Here is a 23,121-nt window from a genome sequence, read left to right as displayed (position 1 = left end):
GGAGTTATTTGAAAGACTTGAAGTACAGGGAAGAAAATTAAAGTTGGCATCTATATGAAAATAATATTAATGGAAGAAAATCAGAATAATAGAAGCAAATAATTATTCAAAGCTGCAAAGGATTATAAATTTTCTGGAATATTGTCTATTTTGCATTCAATCTCTTTAATCCATATAACTTGTGGAGCTACACTTTAGCAAAATTGCTCATTCAAGGAAATGATTTATCAGTAAAAAAAGTAAATTTAGAAAATTTGTAATTGCAACAGTTTCTTTTGCTCAAACTAGCTCCTCAACCTTCTGAAGCAAAGATGAATTTGGTTCATGCTCTGAGAGAGTTGAGTCAAACTCATACACTAAAATAAAAGCATTGATTAAATAGACATTAATATGAACAGCAGGACAGTGAGATTCTAGAGAACCTTACATGTTCGGGTGGCATTCTGTTAATGAAGTAGAACTCCAACTGGTATCGTTTTTATTCAGCTGTGACTAATTATCTTCCACAATCATATTAAAATATTGAATGCAGCTTCATTTACAATAACACTAAAGGTCTAACTTCGGCGTTATAATCCAAATAATGACACCCACAACTGCCTAAGGGTCATGATACTCGTTCTCACAGTGAAGGAGCAAAAGAGCTAATTATACACACAAGGGAATGAGTTACATGTTCTCTTGTTTTTCCTAGACAATTTCAGGCACAATACTTGTGTGTGTGTGTGTGTGTCTGTATGATCCTTGTGAAAAATCCAAGGGAAAAAAAATAATATTCCCCAAAGCGCACACACACACACACACACACACACATAATACACAGAGCAAGATCTTGACTTTTAAATTCTGATGCTGACCCCCTTTAAAGGGATATTGATCCCTTTAAAAAGCAGTGCTTTTTGCATCAATTATCTATTGTTAAGCATGAAGAAACTTAGACATGTGTGTGCATATGTGTGTGTTTGTGTGGGTTTTGGGATTGGCAGTTCTATGGAAACTAAGGTGATATGTACATCTTATTTAGGTATTTAGATGTCATTTCATCATTGTATAACAATTCTGATAATGTCAAAGCCAACAAAGTTTTGTTTTATGGTCAACAAAAGCACACATCCAGCTGAACTAGATTTGATTGTTGCCTGAAGACTGCCTATTTATTTGTTTCTAGGTTGAATAAGCACAGAAATATTTTTAAGATAGGTTAGTATGCTTTCAAAATACTGATTCTCTTGGGTATTCTTTCTTTTTCAAAAATTATTTTTATTGAGGAATAACTGACATACAACATTATATTAGTCTTGGGTGTACAACATAATGATTTGATATTTGTATATATTGCAAAATAATCACCACAATAAGTCTAGCTAACATTCATCACCAGACAGAGTTGCAAAACTTTTTTTTTTCTTGTGATGAGACTTTTTAAGATTTATTCTCTTACCAACCTTCAAATATGCAATACAGTATTATTAGGTAGAGTTGCCATGTTATACATTATATCATAATGTATATTTGGAAGTTTGTACCTCTGTATAATTGGAATTTTATACCTTTTATAATAATTGGTAATTGGAAGTTTGTACCTTTTGACTCCCTCCACCTAGTTAACCCACACCCATGCCCTAAGTCTGGCAACCACCAATCTGTTCTGTATGAGATTGTTTTTATTTTTAAAGTTCCTGCATATAAGTGAGATCATACAATATTTGTCTTTCTCTGTCTGACTTATTTCACTTAGCATAATGTCCTCAAGGTCAATCCATGTTGTCACAAATGGCAAGATTTTGTTATTTTTTATGGCTGAGTAATATTCCATTATATATATATTCCATTATATATATATATTTATATATATATTTATATACATGTGTGTGTATGTGTGTGTATATATATATATATATATATATATATATATATATATATATATATATATATATATATAAAATCTTCTTTATCTATTCATTCATGGACACTTAGGTTGTTTCCAAATCTTGGCCATTGTAAATGATGATGCAATGAACAGGGAGATGCAGGTATCTTTTCAAGTTAGTGTGTTCATTTTCCTTGGATAAATACCCAGAAGTGAAATTATTGGATGGTATGGTAGTTCTATTTTTAAAATTTGAGGAATCTCCATACTGTTTTCCATAGTGGGTGCACCAATTTACATTCCCACCAACAGTGCATGAGGGTTCCCTTTTCTCCACATTCCTGTTTAAAAACTTCTGCCTTGATCATATACTATGACACACATACACACACACACACAGTTTCCTTTTATATTTGGTGCTATTTGTTTTACAAAAATTGGTTTATATTGTATTTAATTACTTGCTTCTTGCTTTTCTCACTTAAAAAACATCCTGGAAAACGTGCCAAGACAAACAGAGATTTAACTCACATTTTAACATATATTGAACCTATTACCTAGATATGTGAAGTCTCACCCTGAGCCTTTCTTATATTCAGCCAATTTACCACTCTGTGCTGCATTTTACATCATTTTCTCACATATATCTTCAGGCTCATTAAGTTGTGCTTTTACTTGTACTTTATCTTTTTCTTTGATAAAAGTGTTCCTTAGTTCTTTTTCAAAATTTGTTGTTGTTTTCCTTTATCACGTCCTTTCCTTTGACAACTTTTAAAAAGTCCCTCTTTAATTGTTTAAATATATTTATTTTATAGTTTTATCATGTTGCTTCTTTTTGTGAACCTAAGTTATTGAGTGTGCCAAATCTTCTGTTTGTTACATCTTTTTCTCACTTATGATGGTTTGTTTCTTTGTGTGTTTAATGATTTTAATTATAAGCTCATTTTAAGTATAAATTATTTTTTAACCCCATGGGATTCCCATAGGGATTTGTTGAAGTTTCTCCCCACGGAAGTTTTGAATTTTTTTGTTGTAGGTGTTCTATGTGCATCACTTTCCAGGGACAACTTAAAAGGAAAGTCAGTGTGAATATTTTAAAAATATTATCTTGGTTTAGGATTTCTCTGTAGCACCTAGGTAAAGTAAATGTAGATTGCAGATCAGTGAGAGATGAAGTTTTATTTTTTCTCAGGAGAACTGTTTCATCCTACTCAGATTCAGAATAAAAGTAAATCTTCATCTTAGTTTAGATACCTCTAGAACCCTGAAGTTAGAACTCAAGTTCTAGTAAATAGTCAGTTTGAGAGATGACACCAGGAAAATCAGTAGGGGTGTGGCCAAGTACGGTAGGGAGGAGAAGAAAGCAAAAGTTGCATCATCAACCAAGTTGCCACTGTGGGCAAATAAAACTCAGTGCAGCTGGGAAATTCTAGGAGGAGGTGTAGAGTACTTAGCTATGAATGAGGAAGCAGGTATATTTATCTACCAACTCCCCATCTATAGCTGGCTGAGGGCTCTTCTGGGGGCCCTTGCAGCCCCTCCAGGACTTACAGCTGAGATTGTGCATGTCCCAGATCGAAGAAAAAATATGTTCTTAGGCAAACTGTGACAGGTGCTAGTTATAAGCAGTCTCATGTGTACAGGCCAGCACCAAGAAGATATGAATCATTCATCAGTAACATCTGACAAACCATTCTTGTCATCTCTCTGGGTCAGTGGATAGAGTGATTGTGTCTTCTTTTCACTAGGCTTGTAGTTGTTGGAGGACCTTGACTCCTACCCTGTGTGGTGTTAAAACCTAACTTGAACCTTTAGTCATTATACAGTTCAACTAACCTTCCAGGGCTGCTGTAATATCAGCTCACCTGCTTACTGCTTTGGCTTTGAGCTTTCGCTTTGCATCTGACACCTGAGATTTGTTTCTTTCTTGTACATTAAGCCATAGATTCAAAAATATTTATATATGGGAAGCAATTATACTTTATCTAGTATCTCTAGGTATTTATAGTGAAAGCGTTTGATGCTAGCCTAGTTCATAATTTTGCTGGAAATAGAAGTCCCTCACCCTTTTCAATAGCTACTTAATATTTTGTGGTAGAAAATGTATTTAATCATTCACAGAGTAATAGGCATTTACTTTTTTCCAGTCCCCCCTTACAGACATAGCCCCAAATAGCATGTCTTTGCATCTAACTTTTGTAATAATGTTTTTCTCTTTGGGATAACATTCCTAGAATGGTAATACTTTGTTAAATCTTATTTACATTTTTAAATTTTGATAGAATATTACTCTACTGAATTAAAGAGGGCAATAATTTATATTTATTGTGACAAATGCTGAAAAAATTAATTTGTCATATGGATATCAGTAAATATATATGCATATGCATGTGCATGTTTATGTATATGTATATATACACACTGATATAAATATTTTAATTCATCAGATCCTTGAAGAAAGAGGTAATTTAGTCCATCCTTCTTTTGTACAGAAAAGAATTATAAAATTAATAAAATGAAAAGGAAAGCACATGAATAGAATAATAAATCTAAAAACTTTGTGTATTGCAAACCAGGAAAGTTGAGATTAAAAGCACCATCATTCAGACTTGGAGAAGAGGAGATAAATCCTCCCAAATAAAACTAACTCCATGCATGGGGTCATTTAGGTGTCTGGTATGAATCCTCAGGGAGCCATAACCTGCGGTCATAGCTGCCTGAAGACATCAGTATGGTAATTAAAACATGCTCATGAAATCAGATGAAATAACTGCTTCCTTGGAATTTGATAAATGCTGCCTCTCAAAATGTATAGTGTCAAAGTTATCTTGGGAATGCTCGAGTTCACAGATTCCAGGCACTGTTGACTGAACAGGCTTCTCTAAAACCAGCCTGGTTTATCTCTTAAAATGAGCTTCTATTTCTGACATATACCAAGTGACAAAGATCTCCCAAGCTATATGTCATTATGGTTGCTGCATTTGCAATCTTTCTACATGAACTGAGAACAAGTTATTTTAGACAAAAATGACCAACTTTGATTATTAATTTATTACATTAAAATACTGTTCTCCTCATATTTATTTTCAAATAATAAAAATGAGATCATGTCTATTTGAATAAACTATAACTAATGTAAAATATTACATCAAATATTATCAATTCAGAATTTATTTTATTTCAGAGACTACATTGAATTTTTGTCAATATTATTTTGGAGAAAAATTGGTTGAATCTAATAAAAAGGTTGTAGAGAATATTTAAGACTAGCAAAACAAATAATTTTCATGTACTCCAAAACCTCATTTTGTACAAATTATTTGATTACTAATGAAAAGAAATCCTACTTTTATATATTTTAAAAGATACTAAAAAAAAAAATAGTAGTTATTTTTTGTAGTTTATATAAATGACTTAAAGTTGAAAAAAGGTCTCTAAAAGTACAAATATTTGCTATGTGAAAATAAATTCCCATCAAGTAATTCTAATTAATAAAAATTTAAGTATCAGATTGTGACAAGTAAACTTTGACTTGAATGAGAATGTTTCACTTATATACAGAGTGCTGTAAAATCAAAATTTATTCTGAGTGGGGTTGCTTATATTTTCCAGTAATGTTTAATTTCTCTGATGTTTTATTTTGTGGGAAGGGCAAGAATGCCATTAAGGTTTAGAAACTGATAGGAGTTTTCCTTTGTGAGTTTTTCTTAATCCTTTGTCAAGGTCCAAGTAAAAATTCAACCCTTCATATAGAAATTTCCTGAAATTTCCAGAAATTAACACAGCAGCAGTTAAGTTCTTTGTTCACTATACTATAACAATTATTTTAATTTTCAGAGCATGATTCATGTGCTGTCCTAGATTATAGTTCTGCATATAAAATCTTTAGAGGAAGACACTATCTCTTAAATGGTTTAGTATCCTCACTCCACCCAGTGTATCAGCAAGGGTTTTTCACATACTGCAAAATAATGTATGTTCATTGTAGTTATGCCAGTGTTAATTATCACGGGGTGGGCAGCAAGACTCATCAAGAACCCCCAGAGCAACTGTATGAATGCCTGTATTTTCTCATATTTCTCACTTCTCATGAAGTGATCTCTGGCTCAGGAATCATCATTTTGGTAACAGCAACATTAATATTTATTGAGTACTTGCTATTTACCAAACACTGTGTTTATATGTATTATGTCATAATCTTCAGAGCATTCCTATTTGTGTAGAAATTACTACTAAAATCTTCCCCCAATTTTACAGTTGAAGAAATTGTGGCTTAAAGAGATTAAATTATTTAAGGCCAGATAGCCTCTAAGTGTTGAAGCCAGAATTTGAATCTAGGCATTCTGAATCCAGAGTCCAGACTCGTAACCACTATTTAATGATACAACTTTACCACTTCTTTGTCCTCTTTGAGACCCTCTTGCAATTCATTTAACAACAAATTTTAAGTCAGACTTTATATACATTAAGAAGAAATAGCATTGACTAAATAATCTGACTTGTCTTTAAATATAAATGTCAGAGCTTTATCATGTTTTGATCAATCATTTATACTCTATTCTCACTCTGTATTTGGTATTGTACCATAGTATGTCAGAAGAAATTAAATACTATGGAGAAAAATAAAGAAAAGGAGGAAGAAAAGAAAGGTTGGGAGTGGGTATGACACAATTTAAAATGGGATGGTTAAGAAAGCAAAGCAAAGGCCAAAAAGATATTCTAAAATCTGTATTCTTATCCATCTGATTCATCTAGCCATTATTTATTAAATATTTAATATGTGCCTGTTGCTATATTAAGCTCTTAGGATAGCATAATCAGCAAACACCAGTATGATTCCTACCCTCATAGATGTTACCAAAACGAACCAAATAGTTGTAAATAAGTGTAAAATTAAAACTCTGACAAGCGTGATGATCATGAGGATTTGCGGCAGAGACCTTGATTAAGCTCGTGGCAATGCGGGACTGAAGGAAGGGGGAGAGATGGTGCTGTAATTTGGGGAAATCTCCTCTGAAGAAGAGGTGCCTGAGTTGAGATCTGAAGATAAATGGAACAAAACTAAGTAGAGAAGGGTGCAGGAGGCATGTATAGTACACAGAGGTCAAAAGAGCATTTTCAGTGAAGAAGACGATGTACCAAGAGCTTGTTGCTGGGGCACGATGTCTTAGATGATGGAAGCTGGTGTGGGTGGAACACAAGACCTGAGGCAGACTGGGTGCTATAAGATAACAAAGCAGGCAGAGCTACTGACATTGCCACTCAATTGTGTTGTACATTTCCAACTTCAAATCTACTTTCTCATTGCATTCTCATATTTTCCATTTGAGGCAGATAGAAAGGAATACCATAATGAACTGATTTATTAGTTAGAAATTCAAATGATGGCCCAAATCCTACAACCAGTAAGATAGAATTGAATCCTAGGCCTGGGCCTTTTCTCTAACTCAAGCTAAATATTGAGTTTAATTGCATATTTTATAATTTTTTCTATTAATCATGGACAATAATAATTGTGTATCTAAAACATGCAACAGATGTGTAGTTTAGTTTTTAGTTTAAAAGGATAGATAAGACTAGTGGTCAGGGCCTGTGCCTTGAAAGTCAAGGTGGGACTAGGTCCCTGGGTGCCTCGCTGCTTTGCCTGGGTGGGCCCAGGACTGGTGCCAACTGGCTGGTGGGTGGGGCTGGATTCCAGCACTAAGTCTAGAGAGAGGGCTCCAAAACGTCACTTGCCAGCACCATTGTCCTCTTGGTAGAACAAACTCCCCCAAATGGTTGCCGCCAGCATCTAGGTCCCCAGGGAGAGTTCCAGTTGTCTCCAGCTTCTCCAGAGGCTCTCCAAGATCAGCAACTGACTCTGACTCAGGCTCCTTTCAAATCACTGCCTCTGTGCTGAGTCTTGGAGTGTGTGAGATTTTTGTGTGTGTCCTTTAACAGTAGAGTCTCTGTTTCTTACAAACCTCTGGCTTTCTCATACTCAAGCCCTGAAAGCCTTCCAAACCAGATGTCCTGCTGGCTCAACTTCCCAGTGAAAAACCCTCAGGCTGGGGAGCCTAATGTGGGGCTCAGACCCCTCACACCCTGGGGAGAATCTCTGTAATTGTGATTATCCTCTTGTTTGTGGTTTGCCTACCTAGGGGTATGGATCTTGACTTTACCGCGTCTCTGCCCCTCCTACCCATTTTGTTGTGGTTCTTTCTTTATATCTTTAGTTGTAGAAGACCTTTTCTACTAGTCTTTAGGTCTTTCTCATTGATAGTTGCTCTGTAAATAGTTGTAATTTTGGTGTGCCCATGGGAAGAGGTGAGCTCAGGGTCTTCCTACCCTGCCAGCTTGGCTGCCTGCTCCTGCTTGTTTCACAGTTATTCTCTACTCTGGCTCAAAAATTGAAAAAAAATTTAATGATCTTTTTCAGGGCTGCATATCCACTACTGGCATTTAGTGCCCCAGCTCAGGCAATAGCCAGTCTGTGTGGGGTGTGTTGTATCCTCTCTGCTTTCCACAAGTGCCGTAGAAATTCTGTAGCTTCCTAAGGTGCCTCACCATTTTGTTTCAGGACAGCTCAGCAAAAGAATCCCTCCTCCAAGTGTGGTTTGTGGAGCAGCTGCAGCATTCAAGAACCAGGATTATTTATGGTCTATAAATCTTAATCTGTTGCTATATATTGACTCATGTAAATGGGTCACTGAGGTTGCCCCCAAACTGTCCTACAAATTCATTTAATTACGAAATATCTTTAAGAAGTGACAGAAACATCTGGAGGAATTCTATAAAAGAATTTAAAAAGACCAACTTGAGCTTGCTCAATAGTTTCCTTTTACAGGTGAAAAATTCCAAACCTGAGTCTTAAAAATTATTTCCTGGAAAAGTTCATTTTACATTGTCATTTTTAACTTATCGTGGGGATTACTTCCATATGGCTTGTCTAAAGGAATTCCTCCCTCACTTAATATCAACAAGCAATTCTCTCAAACTTCAATGTAAAGTTATGGGAACTCAGAAAACACAAGTACACATATACCTGAAATGAATTCACATTCCCTCTAAAAATGAATCCCTAGGATGAAGTTAAAAAAAAATTACAATCACAGTATATATATGGCTTCGCTATTTAGGAAAATTTCAAGCTTAAGTTTCTAAATCCTTAGAGTGTAGTTGTTTCTACAAGGTAGTTTTTAACTAGTCTATTTTAAAGATTGCATGAAAAACAATAAAGTGTATAGGTTCAGAATTCTTTGGCTTGATAATGACTTTTTCTGCTTTTTTCTTAAAAAATTTGCTTAAGTTTACTTTTAAATAGTATTACATATAAATAATAATAATATATTTATATATTTATAAAATATTGAATAATACTATACATATAAATTATATGTAATGAATATATGTATTCATTCTATCATTTTGGCTATTTACTTGGTCTGTCGTTCTTTATGTTGTAATGTATACCTCACTCCTTTCCCTCAACACTTTAGTACAATTATATAATTGTTCCATATGTTTTCGGCCTTGCATATAATCTCAACAGCTTACATTTATGTAGTCATCCAATAATATATTTCCTTATATTTATTATATTATTCTCAAATAAGATAAGAGCATTTTGATCCTTTGTGTTAAACATTTGAATATGAGATCTGTTTACATTATTTCAATGAGATTTTCATGAGTCTGATAGAAGTAATGTGGGATTCTTATCAATTCCAAATTGCTGAGCTCTCCTATTATCTATCTAATATATCTATCACCTTGCTCTTGGAATGTTTTAGTACCACACATTGTAGTGAGAAATACAGGAAACATTTCAACTTAGGGCTCCATATAATATCCTTCTTATACAATATAAACATGGTAGAGTAGTACTTTAAAAGTTCCAGTGAAGATGCTGATTTTCAGTGAGACTGTGCTCTAAAAATAATACATATCAAGAAAACCAATGCATTTAGAATCACAATAAATATATTGTTAACTTACAAAAAAACCCAGAGAAAGACAAATGTAATCTTATGTTCAGATATTAGGAAAACAAATACATTTGTGAGCAATAAGGATGTCTAAACAAATTTTATTTTTCAATACAAACTGATACTCCTGTCCTTTACTCAATATTTATTAAGTGCCTACTATATATCAGATATTGTCCTACATATTGAAGATAAGAGTAGTGGTCAAATGAAGTATTATCTTTATAAGTGGAGCTTACAGTATAAAATATTAAATAGTTATGGGTTAGTAGATGATGAAGTATCTATTTGTTATCATTTGCATTTATTATTAAGCTTATAGCTTAAAAGATAAGCATTCAGTAGCTGTTCACAAGTTTTTAATTTGAGCAGGGCTAGGTAAAGGCAAGGAATCAGCTGGAGCATCTCGCCCTGGGCTGGAGGATACACTTTCAGAATGGTTCATTCACTTGGCTGGCAGGATGATACTGGCTGTTAGATGGAAGCAGAACTGAAGCTGTCAGCGAGGGGCTTGATTCTACTCCATGTAGACTTCTCCACATGGTTGCTGAGGCTTCTTCACAGTAACGCTCTGGCTTCCATGGGAGCAAGGAGAAGCTGCCAGACTTCCTTAATGTTTAGGCTCAGAAGACCCAGAATGTCTCTTTCTCTACATTATATTGCTCAAAGCACTCAGACTCCACATCTTGAAGGAAATATAAAGGATAGGATGGGGTAGTTTGAGTGAGTCTATCTTTGGAAACATATATTGGCTGGTGGGGAGTGGGCTTCAAGGCAGCATATTCTAAGTCCTAGAGGCCTTCTGAATATTGGGGGCGTTGAAGGAAGTCTAGCATAGCTAGTATATTAAGCTGATACTGGATGCATGAACCATTGCAAGAACTAATAGGCCAGAAGAATAAATTTATTCCTTTTCTGTGGAACAATCAGAAGCTATGAAATATTTTATTAGAAAAAAAAAAAACCTATGACAGCTCCTTTGAGAAAGGGTTGGAGCCAGGTAAGACCTACTGAGAGGATATCACAGTTGACTAGACTGGAAAGAGGATGAGGGCAGTTGCATAAAAATAGAAAAAAAAAAAAAAAGAGTCTGTAAATTACACAACCATTTAGGAATTAGAATTGACAAAATTCAACGATACCTTTGACATGGATAGGTAAGTCAGTGGGAGGAATCAAGAACAATTACTGGGTTTCCGATTAAGAAGATGCAAGGTGCTATTTACTAAAAAAAAAGAACAACTAGAATAGCAAGTGTTCAGGTGGAAGTTAATAATTTCGTGTTTGGCCAGGTTATGTTTAGCTGCCCCAGAAGTGAGGCCTGGCTTGAAATATAGCTTTGAAAATTGTAGAAATGTGGACTACATATTAAACAAGTTATTGAAGTGACTATGTGAGATTATTTACCTTGTGAGAGTCCAGAGTGAACAGAAAAAAGGAAATAGGAAAAGATCTGAGGAACTACAAAATTTTGGATACAGTTCAGGAAGGGCAGCTGGACAAAGATAGGATAGAAGTGGTGGAAGCATTTAAGAAAACTTCACAAATTATTTCGTTTTAGTTTAAAATAAAAGGAAAAATACTTTAAGAATGGATATAAAGACATTCATGAGATTATACAAGTAGTGCCAGGATGATTATGGGCATTTCGTTTAGAAGCATAGAGAATTAGAATGAAAAAAATGTAATGCCCCCCCTGTATTTTTCTTACTTCTTCTAATAATTGTATTCCATACCAAATGGCTCCTTTTTAAGACAACTATTAAAAATTAGAGCAAGCTTGGAAAAAGGTGATCAGAAATGAAGAAAATCTAAAAATTATTTTATGTAGAAGAAAGAAGTAAAACAGTTAGACTTGATAGAAATATTACAGAAAACATAGGAGATATTTTCAAATATTAGGAAAGCTGCTATGTGGAAGAAAGATTATACTTATTCCATGCAACCACAAGGAATCTAACTAACCCACAAAAATTGCTATCATAGGGATGTGACTTGTGACTAATATTAAGGAAGAACATTTTTTTACATCTAGAATACTTTTAATATGCTATCAATTTAGACATTATGTTAGAATGAGTAATTTGATTTCCAAATAAAACAAACTTTCAAGCAAAGCTTTTTTCTTTTTAATGGAAAAAGACATTGGGTAGAGAGACCATTCCAGCTTTCTTGATTGAAGATTAATGAACTACTGAATTCTAAAATACGATGCAATATGAATGTCCTTAGAGATTGTCAGACAAAGTTACAACTGCAAAAATATTGTGGTGTTATTCTTACTGATATTGCTATGTGTCAGAATATGGTGCTCTTGCAAAATGGCAGAATCAAATACATAATTTTGGTTGTGCAGAGATATTTTTTCACAGAAAGGATGTTTCCAAACAAAGCATCATTCATAGTGTATGCCTCCTTCCTTAGGTATGATTCCCAATTTGGCTAGTAATGATTTCCTGCTCACAATAGAGGTCTATATTTTGCACTCAGCAGCTGTGACGGGGGTATCTTAATTCAATAGGGCAGCAGTTTCTTTAGTGGCTGGTCATGTGGCATGGCTTTGTTAGTCCATTTAGGAAGCTCAGCCTAGAGTCTATTACTTCAGTCCTCCCAGTAATTCTATAATCCATTTAGAACCTTGAATTAATCCCCTTTCTGCTTATGCTAACCAGAATGCATATTGCTCCCTGTATGGATATATCTTCCATACTATATATAAGGACAACTATATTTAAAGGCAAGGTATAAATATGAGTCAGCTCTTCCCTAAGGATACATTGTTGGAATAGACAAATGTTTCCCTTTGACAGTTGTACATTAATTTATGGGGTTTTTGACCAAGAGGAATACATATTTATTGAGATGCAAACTATTCACTGACTAAACTATGACTAGAAGAAAATCCTCAGAGTATTAAAATAATGAAGTTTATTTACAAAGAGACATGGTTTTTAATTATAATATTTATTGTATTTATCTTGTTATAAAAATAGTATAAAAAAATAATATATACTCATAATATAGAATAATTGGGAAGTCAGGTGTGCTTTGAAATTCAGTTTTGGTGCTGCAATCAAGTATTGTCTTGCCCTATGTTTTCTTTATTTAAAAACGACAGACTATTCCCGTTTTGTAAATGTTATTTACAAAACGGAAATAGACTCACAGACGTAGAAAACAAACCTATGGTTACCAAAGGAGAAAGGGGGTAATAAATTAGGAGTTTGGGTTTAAAATATATACACATATAATAAGTGGTGCTGGGAAAACTGGACAGCTACATGTATGAGAATGAAATTAGAACACTCCCTAACACCATACACAAAAATAAACTCAAAATGGATTAAAGACCTAAATGTAAGGCCAGACACTCTAAAACTCTTAGAGGAAAACATAGGCAGAACACTCTATGACATAAATCACAGCAAGATCCTTTTTGACCCACCTCCTAGACAAATGGAAATAAAAACAAAAATAAACAAATGGGACCTAATGAAACTTAAAATATTTTGCACAGGAAAGGAAACCATAAATAAGATGAAAAGACAACCTTCAGAATGGGAGAAAAAATTTGCAAATGAAGCAACTGACAAAGGATTAACCTCCAAAATTTACAAGCAGCTCATACAACTCAATACCAAAAAAACAAACAACCCAATCCAAAAATGGGCAGAAGACCTAAACAGCCATTTCTCCAAAGAAGATATACAGATTGCCAACAAACACATGAAAGAATGCTCAACATCACTAATCATTAGAGGAATGCAAATCAAAACTACAATGAGGTATCACCTCACATCAGTCAGAAAGGCCATCATCAAAAAATTTACAAACAATAAATGCTGGAGAAGGTGTGGAGAAAAGGGAACCCTCTTGCATTGTTGGTGAGAATGTACATTGATACAGCCACTATGGAGAACAGTATGGAGGTTCCTTAAAAAACTAAAAATAGAACTACCATACAACCCAGCAATCCCACTACTGGGCATATACCCTGAGAAAACCATAATTCAAAAAGAGTCATGTACCACAATGTCCATTGCAGCTCTATTTACAATAGCCACGACATGGAAGCAATCTAAGTGTCCATTGACAGATGAATGGATAAAGAAGATGTGGCACATATATACAATGGAATATTACTCGGCCATAAAAAGAAATGAAATTGAGTTATTTGTAGTGAGGTGGATGGACCTAGAGTCTGTCATACAAGTGAAATAAGTCAGAAAGAGAAAAACAAATACCATGTGCTAACACATATATATGTAATCTAAAAAAAAAAAAAAGGTTCTGAAGAACCTAGGGGCAGGACAGGAATAAAGATGCAGACGTAGAGAATGGACTTGAGGACACGGGGAGGGGGAAGGGTAAGCTGGGACGAAGTGAGAGAGTGGCATGGACTTATATATACTACCAAATGTATAATAGATAGCTAGTGGGAAGCAGCCGCATAGCACAGGGAGATCAGCTCAGTGCTTTGTGTCCACCTAACAGGGTGGGATAGGGAGGGCGGGAGGGATACACAAGAGGGAGGAGATATGGGGATATATGCATATGTATAGCTGATTCACTTTGTTATAAAGCAGAAACTAACACACCATTGTAAAACAATTATACTCCAATAAAGATGTTAAAATAAATAAATAAATAAAATTAAAAAATAAAATATATACACTACTATATATAAAATATATTACCAACAGGAACCTACTGTATAGCACAGGGAATTATACTCAATATCTTGTAATAACCTATAATGGAAAAGAATCTTAAAAAGAATATATATATACATACATATATGCAACTAAATCACTTTGCTATACACCTGAAATTAACACAATATTGTAAATCAACTATATTTCAATAAAAATTTTTTTAAAATGAGGGCACACTATATAACAATTTAATGATGTTTCGGGGTGTATTTTTTAACATAAAATAACATTTATGGTATTAATCAAATAAAAAACCATGCAGATTATATACATATTTTTTTAAAAAGACAAATTACCATAAACTGGTAGCTATTGCACTAAAAAAGTAAGTTATCATGTACTAGCTACATTGTTAGTGACTTGTAAACTTTAACTCTGTTTACACTTGCTCTTAGTATCAAAGTTTTCATGATAATGAACTTTTTTATGATGACTTTTGAGGATGACTTTTGCCTAACAATATGTATCATCTCTCTTAGACAGAAGATCAACAACTAAATTAGGAAAAAGATACTGTAACTTGCTAGTGAATTACTTATTTCCACTGTGTCACCAGTAACTTTGCTTTGTCTGTATTATGATAAGAATAATTCTACAGGGACTACTCTTATTATGCTATAAATTTCAATATTATTTCAGAATAAGTAATTTGATTTTCAAACAAAGCTGCAAGCAATGACTTTTTCTTTTGGGTGGAATAAGGCACTGGGTAGACAAAAAACTATACGATTTTTTTGATTAAAGGTTAATAAATTATTTTCAGTCTTGAAATATGATATACACTGAATGTCCTTAGAGGTTGTCATGCAAAATTACAACAAAAAAGTTACAGTGTGCTTCTTGCTGATATTGCCAGTGACTTGATTCCATTTCAGCCGTGTAAGGTTTCTTATCTCTTGGGGAAATGATATGCTTCAGTTTATACTGCAGATCTCCAAAAGTTGACTTTCTTCATGCTTCTAAGAGACTGTCAGGAGTTAGCCGACTGAAAAATTACAGAAATACTGTTTGTTCTTCCAAGAGTTGTTTTGGCAATTCTCTGCTGTATTGGAAAAACTAACCCAAGGGACAAAACTCTGTCAAAACATTAATGTCATCTTGGAAATGAACAGAGAGCCTAAATCATTGAGTTCCAGCCATATTTGTAAGAGTGGCCGGAGTAATGATTGATATGTGCATCACACAAGTGATTTGGTGGCAATAGTCTAGATAAGATAGTGAAAATAAATTTGGATAGCTTGGTTATTTGTTCTATGATCATAGATAAAGCATCACAAAATATTTTTATCAAATTATTTGGACCATTATCAATTTAATGACTATTGATAAATAACTTGAAAGAGAGGCGACTCCTGGTCTCTTGGCCTTTTTAGTTCACTTGGTTTGTGTCAGCAGAGATATTACTCAAACAGCAAACTTTAAAACTTAAATGCTACTATTTTTAGCAAAAATGATAATGATTATAGTAAAGGAATTCCACTTTACATATGTAGAACATTTTCAGGTTACTTTGTATTCTTATCCCCCCATATGATCTTTATAGTAACTCTATGATATAGGATAAAGTATCACTATCCCTATTTTACAGATGATTAAACTGAAGTCCAGTGAGATATTACAAAGTGCTCTGGGCATAAAATTGGGAATAATATTTAGACCAATTACATGAACTTTTGAAGGCTATATCCCAATCTGCCCATTCCTGACCTCTAAAAAGGCAAAAACTATATTACATCAGGTCACATTAACTGAGACAGATAAAAAAATCAAGGCACTACATACTATACAACTTTTCCCAAAATGTCTACGATATGTATTTAACCACCAATTTATGTTTAATAATCACATAGTATTTGTTAGACTCAGTCTATACAATAGGGGTTCTCAAAGATTACATTACGAGCTGTATCAGATTTCCCTGGGCATATTTTCCAACACACTCATGCTTCAAGACTACGTCTGTGGTATGGAGGAATCTTTTACTTGGTGAACTACTCTCACCACTGCAAGCGTGTCATGACAAGCCAGTGACAGGGCAGAATAAATGATAATGATCAGGGACATACATTATCCTATTGAATGTTAAATTAAGGATCTAACAGCACATAGGTGAAGTACATAAAACAGGAGGTCCATGATTAGAAATACTGCATGAAGATCTTACAGTCCTTCAGGGAAAAAATGGCAAGGGAAAGGCAAAGTTCCAAGTCCCAAAGCCACTAGACTACCAGAGGTATGTCCATGAGAGGAAATGGCAGAAATCCATTTTTTTTTATTGAAGTATAGTTGATTTACAATGTTGTGCTAATTTCTGCTCTACAGCAAAGTGACTCAGTTATACACATATATATATACATTCTTTTTAAATATTCTTTTCCATTAAGGTTTATCCCAGGAGACTGGATATTGTTCCCTGTGCTATACAGTAGGACCTTGTTGTTTATCCATTCTTAATGTAATAGTTTGCATCTACCAACCCCAGACTCCCAGTCCATCCCTCTCCCTCCTCTCCTCCAAAGAAGACATACAGATGGCCAGTAGGCACATTAAAAGATGCTCAACATCACTAATTATTAGAGAAATGCAAATTAAAACTACAATGAGGTACCATCTCACACTAGTCAGAATGGCCATCATTAAAAAGTCTACAAATAAATGCTGGAGAGGTTGTGGAGAAAAGGGAACCCTCCTACTCTGTTGTTGAGAATGTAAGTTGGGGCAGCCATGATGGAATATCAGCACTATGGATACAGAGAAGGCTGCTCTAATAGTGATAACACTTTTATATCACTTACCAAGTATCAGGCCTTGATCAAAGTTTATAATCTTGATTATTCCTCGCTCACACTCAAAAAGAAAATCTATTTACCATCCTATTATCATCCTCATTCTGTGGAACAACTCTTCTAAGATCACAATCTCTAGCCAGTACCTCTGATTTTAACAGCTACACTATATTGCTGCTCAAACATGAGACTTGGGACATTAACACATGATACCTATTAATCCAAAGGATTTTGTGGTGAAATAAGATTGAGAATACTGGTTAAAGTTCAGTATAACTGATATTATTAAGCAGATCTCAGGACATTTAATTTGCAAAGGTCATGATGAATCTCTGGCAGGAGAGGGGTATATATACATAGTGTTTCCCAAAATTGTTTCCTGGGGTAGCACATGGGACCACATTCCACAGTGTAAACTTCAAGAAAAGCTGCTACAACTTATTAGTGTAGCCAAAATTTGTATATATTCTTGACAGAAAAGAGTTTTATATACAGACTACAAATATGCCCTCTGATAGGGGAAAAAAAAAAAAAAGGTTTTAAATCTAATCATTTGCTTATGGCAAACTATCAATGAAAAGTTACTGAAATCAGGATAAAATTGTCCCTTACTCAGTTGGAAAGTTCTCATTACATGGTGAGAGTATTTTCATTGCTAATGAACCAATTTGAAGGTTCAACTCTGAAAGAAAATAAAAAACAAAAATATTTCTTTCTTCCTCTAGTCTGAAGCCTTCTGTCACTCACCTTAGATTCTCAAAACAATTCTGTTTTGCAATTCAGATATAGTAACTACTGTATGCTGCCTGGTAATGGATTAATTCATGCATATGTTTTAAACCCCTCCACAGATTATAGGTTCCTGAAGATCAGAAATCTTGTTCACACCTAACAAATTGTCTTCGCAACACCTGGGACCGTAGATGTTCACTGATTTGTTCATGAATGAAAAGGGATACATATGTAACAAAATTATTTTAATGTGCCTTTACTTTCTTTTTGGCAATATAATTATATCCTCCCCATCTTCCTCCTCCTCTTCCTACATTACTAACTATAAATTATGAGAAAATTAAAATTAAAGAAAGCAATGGTTTTGTATTTTCTTTACTCCAAAACTTCTTTCCTTTTTTTTTCTGATTGTTCTAGTTCTCGCCCACTGAATCACATTTCATTTTATATAATTTTTTAATAATGTGGATCTAATTTTTGTCTTACATTTTCACTGTGATATAATTTTATATTGTATATATTCTTTTCAATTATCATGTATAATTTTTGAAAAATAGTTTATTTAAAAGATGCACCATACTTTATTTAATACTTACATCAGTATTAGCACTACTATTAGGTATATACGTCACTTACTTTTTTTCCCCTATTACGGATATCAGTAACCCTGAATTCAATCTATGCAATTATAACCAATTCTAAGGACTCATGAGGAACAGGGCAACCTGGTCAAAAGTAGACTGAAGCATGGTGAAAATACTGTGAAAGGTTTCTAGCTTAAATTATTAAAAATGTGTGTAAAGTTTACGTAAAGAAACTCTGGTTCCAAAATTCCAAAATATGAGTAAATATATTAAAATTTATTTAGGAAATTAATTGTTTTATTCCAAATTGTCGAAAAATATTTACTAGAGTTTGCTGCATTGAATCTTATGGCATTCAGGGTCATCCATCATAGGGAAAGGAAATAGAGTTTAAAAAAGAGAAAGAAATTGATAAGAAAGAGGACTGAGAAAACATTAGTATAGTCTCAAGTAGTTTTTGAATAGACTGAGGGAAACTAAAACATAAAATTATAAGCATGATGTGAACTCTAGATAAAAGAAAATAGCAGCACTGACATGTTGATCTTGACTTTGCAGAGCACAGTAGTCTTTCCCAAGTGAAGCACCCTTGAATTTAAATCTCAAGTGGGTGTTTATACTATGAGAGTTGATTGAGTAATAATGGAATTTGAGAGGCCAAGTGGCTCCTCTAACATGCCTATAACTTGGACTGCTATTTGTCTTCTGTCTTATCTTCCATTCTCGCTCCTTTGCTCTCCCTTCCTTCTTTCCTCTATTATTTCTTTCTATTATCTTACCCTCGAGGGCCACTCAGTAGATTAGACCCTGTCCTCCAAGCTGGAGGTACAAGAAAGAACCTCTGTCCCTGCTCTCATGGATCTTATATTATAGTAGGGGAGACATATAAGACAAATAAATAACCAAACACAATCATGACACAGAATAATAAAGAAAAGGAAATGCGGTTCTGTGGTAGTGACTGGCCGGGTATGTGTTTGTGTGTGTGTGTGTGTGTGTGTGTGTGTGTGTTGGAAGGGGTGTGGTTTCTGCTGTTGTAGATGGAATAATCTGGGAAAGCTAACTAGAGTAAGTAAAATAAATATTCTAACACATGAACAATACAGAAGACTCAGATACAGGAAGATTCTGGGTAAAATTTTTCAGACAAAAAGCAAAACAAAACAAAACCAAAACCCAGCAGGTGCAAAGATATCATGGCCAGCATGAGGTTGATGATTTAGAGCAAGAGGAAGGCAAGTGTGGCTAGAACACGGTGACTATGCTTGAAAAGAAGTAAGTTTTATATCTTCCTGTCCTCTAGGAACATAAAGCTCTGTATGGCAATCAGAGAAACCACTAAACTACACCTTCAACAGCAAGACCAGAAGGAATGATTATAGAGCCAATTGAACTGATTTTTGGAAGCATCAGAATATTGCAATATCTCAAATGAGCACCGTGGAGCCCCCTTTGTGTCTCTGGGTGAAACTCTAGATTCTCAAATTAATTAGACTGAAAATAAATAGATAAAATCCAAACTGTGTTGCCTAAATAGAAATATTGGTTTTGTCAGAATGAATAGACAGTGTAATGCTTATAAAATTTGGCTATTCCTTGGGAAAATATTCCCGGATGACACTATTGAGATTTTCAATAATTTGAGAAGTTAATGAGGGATAAATCAGGCTTAACTTTTTAGAATCTCTATTTATCATCCAATTTACTAAAGCAAAGCATACTCCCCAAATTAAATACAGTGTCTGCTTATAGAATTGAAAAGAAAAACAGTGACACATAGGGCTATGATGATACTTTGTATTTTCCAGATACTCACAAAGAAAACCCAGAGAGAGCATTTTAATGTCTGTGTTTCTTAAAAATAAAAACTAAGAAGCAACATAGATTAAATTTGGCTAAATTTTCCATGAAATATGATATAATTCATTGAGAATGAATGATTTCTTCTTTTCTGGAAAAACACTAGAATTTTAACTTTCCATATTAAAAACAAAATCTGAGCTGGAGCCTATAAAAATGTGACAAGGATCGATATCATTCTGAAAAACTGCACAGTTGCATTTTATATAATTGTCCTCAAGGTTGGCTATAATTTGACTTGGATTACAGATTATGTGTGATTTACCATGCATCTTATGTTCTGCTTCATACGTTTCACAAGTTATTTTATTCAAGGATATCTGACCAGATTTCATAGCCCTTGAGAGCACAGAATATGTTGCTTCTTTCCCATAATTTTCTGCAGAGTCTGTATACAAGAAAATTCAACAAGTTTTCTCTAATAACATAATTTCTACTCTGATGTTATATAAGTTTTGATTATATCACTAGGATAAAATAGACATTTTTTTCTTTGAAAAATTATACTAATTTTCAAATTTTCTTTGAAAATTTTCTTTATGAAATTATACTAATGCCCACCTATATTTTTTCTAGTACTGTAATGATTTCTGTTTTACATATAAAATTGTTTTTGTGTAATGTGTAATATAGGAAAGCAACTTTTTTATTTACTTGTAATGAATGGTCAGTTGTCCCAACACAAATTAACGGTTAATCTGTGTTTTCAATATGAAACATCTTTATAATATATTCAATGCCTCACTTATATCAATAACATTACTTAGCATTTGGTAAAAGCTTAAAATGTTCTAAAATCTTTCTTACTTTACCATTATCCTATTTTTTATACACAAATCTATAAGGATGGTACTATTAAAATCCACATTTTACACATAAAGATCCTGAAGTGTACACATGTTAAGTAAAGCTGCCTAATGTCCTGCAGCTAGAATGTGACAGAGAAAGTAAAGTTTGCACAAATAAAAGTGGTGGAAATGTTAATTAAACAGTATTTGTTGAGTATAGTTTAAATAAACACATAAAATTCTTAAAAATACTTGAAATGTTTTTTATCCTATGTCTTTTAGACATTTACCTTAAAGGTTAAACAATACCAGACACTATTCTAAGCATATAACTAGTTTTAATTCATTTAAACCTCAAACACACCTTAAAAGATAGTTATTGGGAAGAAACGGAGGCAACAAGGAGATAAGTAACTTTCCCAAGGTTACATGGTAGGTAGGTTGCAGACCCAGGTTTCACATCTGGGCAAAATTACACCAGTGTGCATACTCTTAATTATTGATTATATCCAAATCTTTTCCTTTGATTTGTCTTAATAATCAAGACATTTTTATATAAAGATGAAGAAATTAGAATACGCAGAATGAGATGTCTTTTTGAATATAACTGTATAACTAGAAAATCCAATAAAATTCAAAAACCAGTTAATATTAAGCAAATAATTTGGTATAGTATTTCTATATATCAGCAATAGCCAGTCACTAAATACAATTTTTAAAATTCCAATTCAAACTAACACATGTATAATTTTTTCAACAAAATCAACTGCTTGCTTAATATATTACATCCTACATTTTTCCTTTGAAATGTGTAGTGATATCATATAGAAAATCATTTATTCAAAAGATTCAATGTTTCAGTACCTCTAATGAGGAACATGCAAGATATAGTGAGCGAAGAATCACGGAGTTCTCAGAATGAAGATGGTAATTCAGTTGATTCACAGAAAAGGAGTACAAAGTTTTCAGTGGTAATGTAAAGGAATAAGTCCCAGGTAGAAGAAATACATGTACAAAACAGATAAATATAGGAATGCACAGTTTACTTTTTATTCAGAAAATGTAAATGTTTTGCTATTTTTAATTTTTATTTTTCAATTATTCCTACTTTTTCCTTTATTACTATATTTCCTTTCTCATACTTTTCTTAGGATTCATCATGTTTTAATTATCTGAGTTCAAATGCTTATTTTTTGTTAAAATGTTCTTTTTTAATAAAGTTGACATTTAACGCTTTATCTTTAATTACAGCTTTAGTAGCTTTTGTCATAAGTTTTGACAAAAGATTTTCACAGTTTGTAATTGTGTAAATATTATGTGGTTTGTAGCTTTGCAAAACAATTTTTGACAAAATGTTTATCTGGGAATATATTTTCAGACTTTAAAGTGATTTTTTTCCTTAACTATTTGCTATAAATTTCTAGATTTATTCATTTGTTATTTGCTACTATGACCTGTATGATTTTCTCTTTTGGGACTTTTCTTTGTGTTGTAGCTTTTATGCTCAACTTTTGAAAAATGTTAAATAAAATGTGATAATATTTCTCCTATCCTTGAGATTTTATCAATTTATAAGCACTATCTTTTAAAAATAAAATATGTTTCATCTATAATGCCCATTTTCTTGTATTTTATGAAGTCTAACATTTAAGTTTAGAACTAAATATTATGCAAGCAAACTCAGAAAATCAATGACTTCAGCCTGTATGGAGTATTATTAAGGTACAAGAGTAAAATATAATTATTTGAAGTTAAGAATTTTGCACTAGTTCTATAATTCCAGGCATTTTTTGTACTTACTTAGAGTACATTTTCTTTT

At 33.4% G+C, this 23,121-nt stretch overlaps 1 pseudogene across 1 annotated transcript in view; it reads right to left on the bottom strand.

The window, feature by feature from the left end:
• The window catches only part of LOC309642388 (small ribosomal subunit protein eS27 pseudogene), a 71,721-nt pseudogene that overhangs the window by 38,919 nt on the left and 9,681 nt on the right, over positions 1 to 23,121 (bottom strand). The gene's annotated exons all lie outside the window — the stretch shown is intronic.

The sequence above is a fragment of the Balaenoptera physalus genome (assembly GCF_965194825.1).
Source record: "Balaenoptera physalus genome assembly, chromosome: 14".
Lineage (NCBI taxonomy): Eukaryota > Metazoa > Chordata > Mammalia > Artiodactyla > Balaenopteridae > Balaenoptera > Balaenoptera physalus.
The sequence above is the reverse complement of the archived record's forward strand: the minus strand, read 5'-3'. Positions and strand labels throughout refer to the sequence as shown.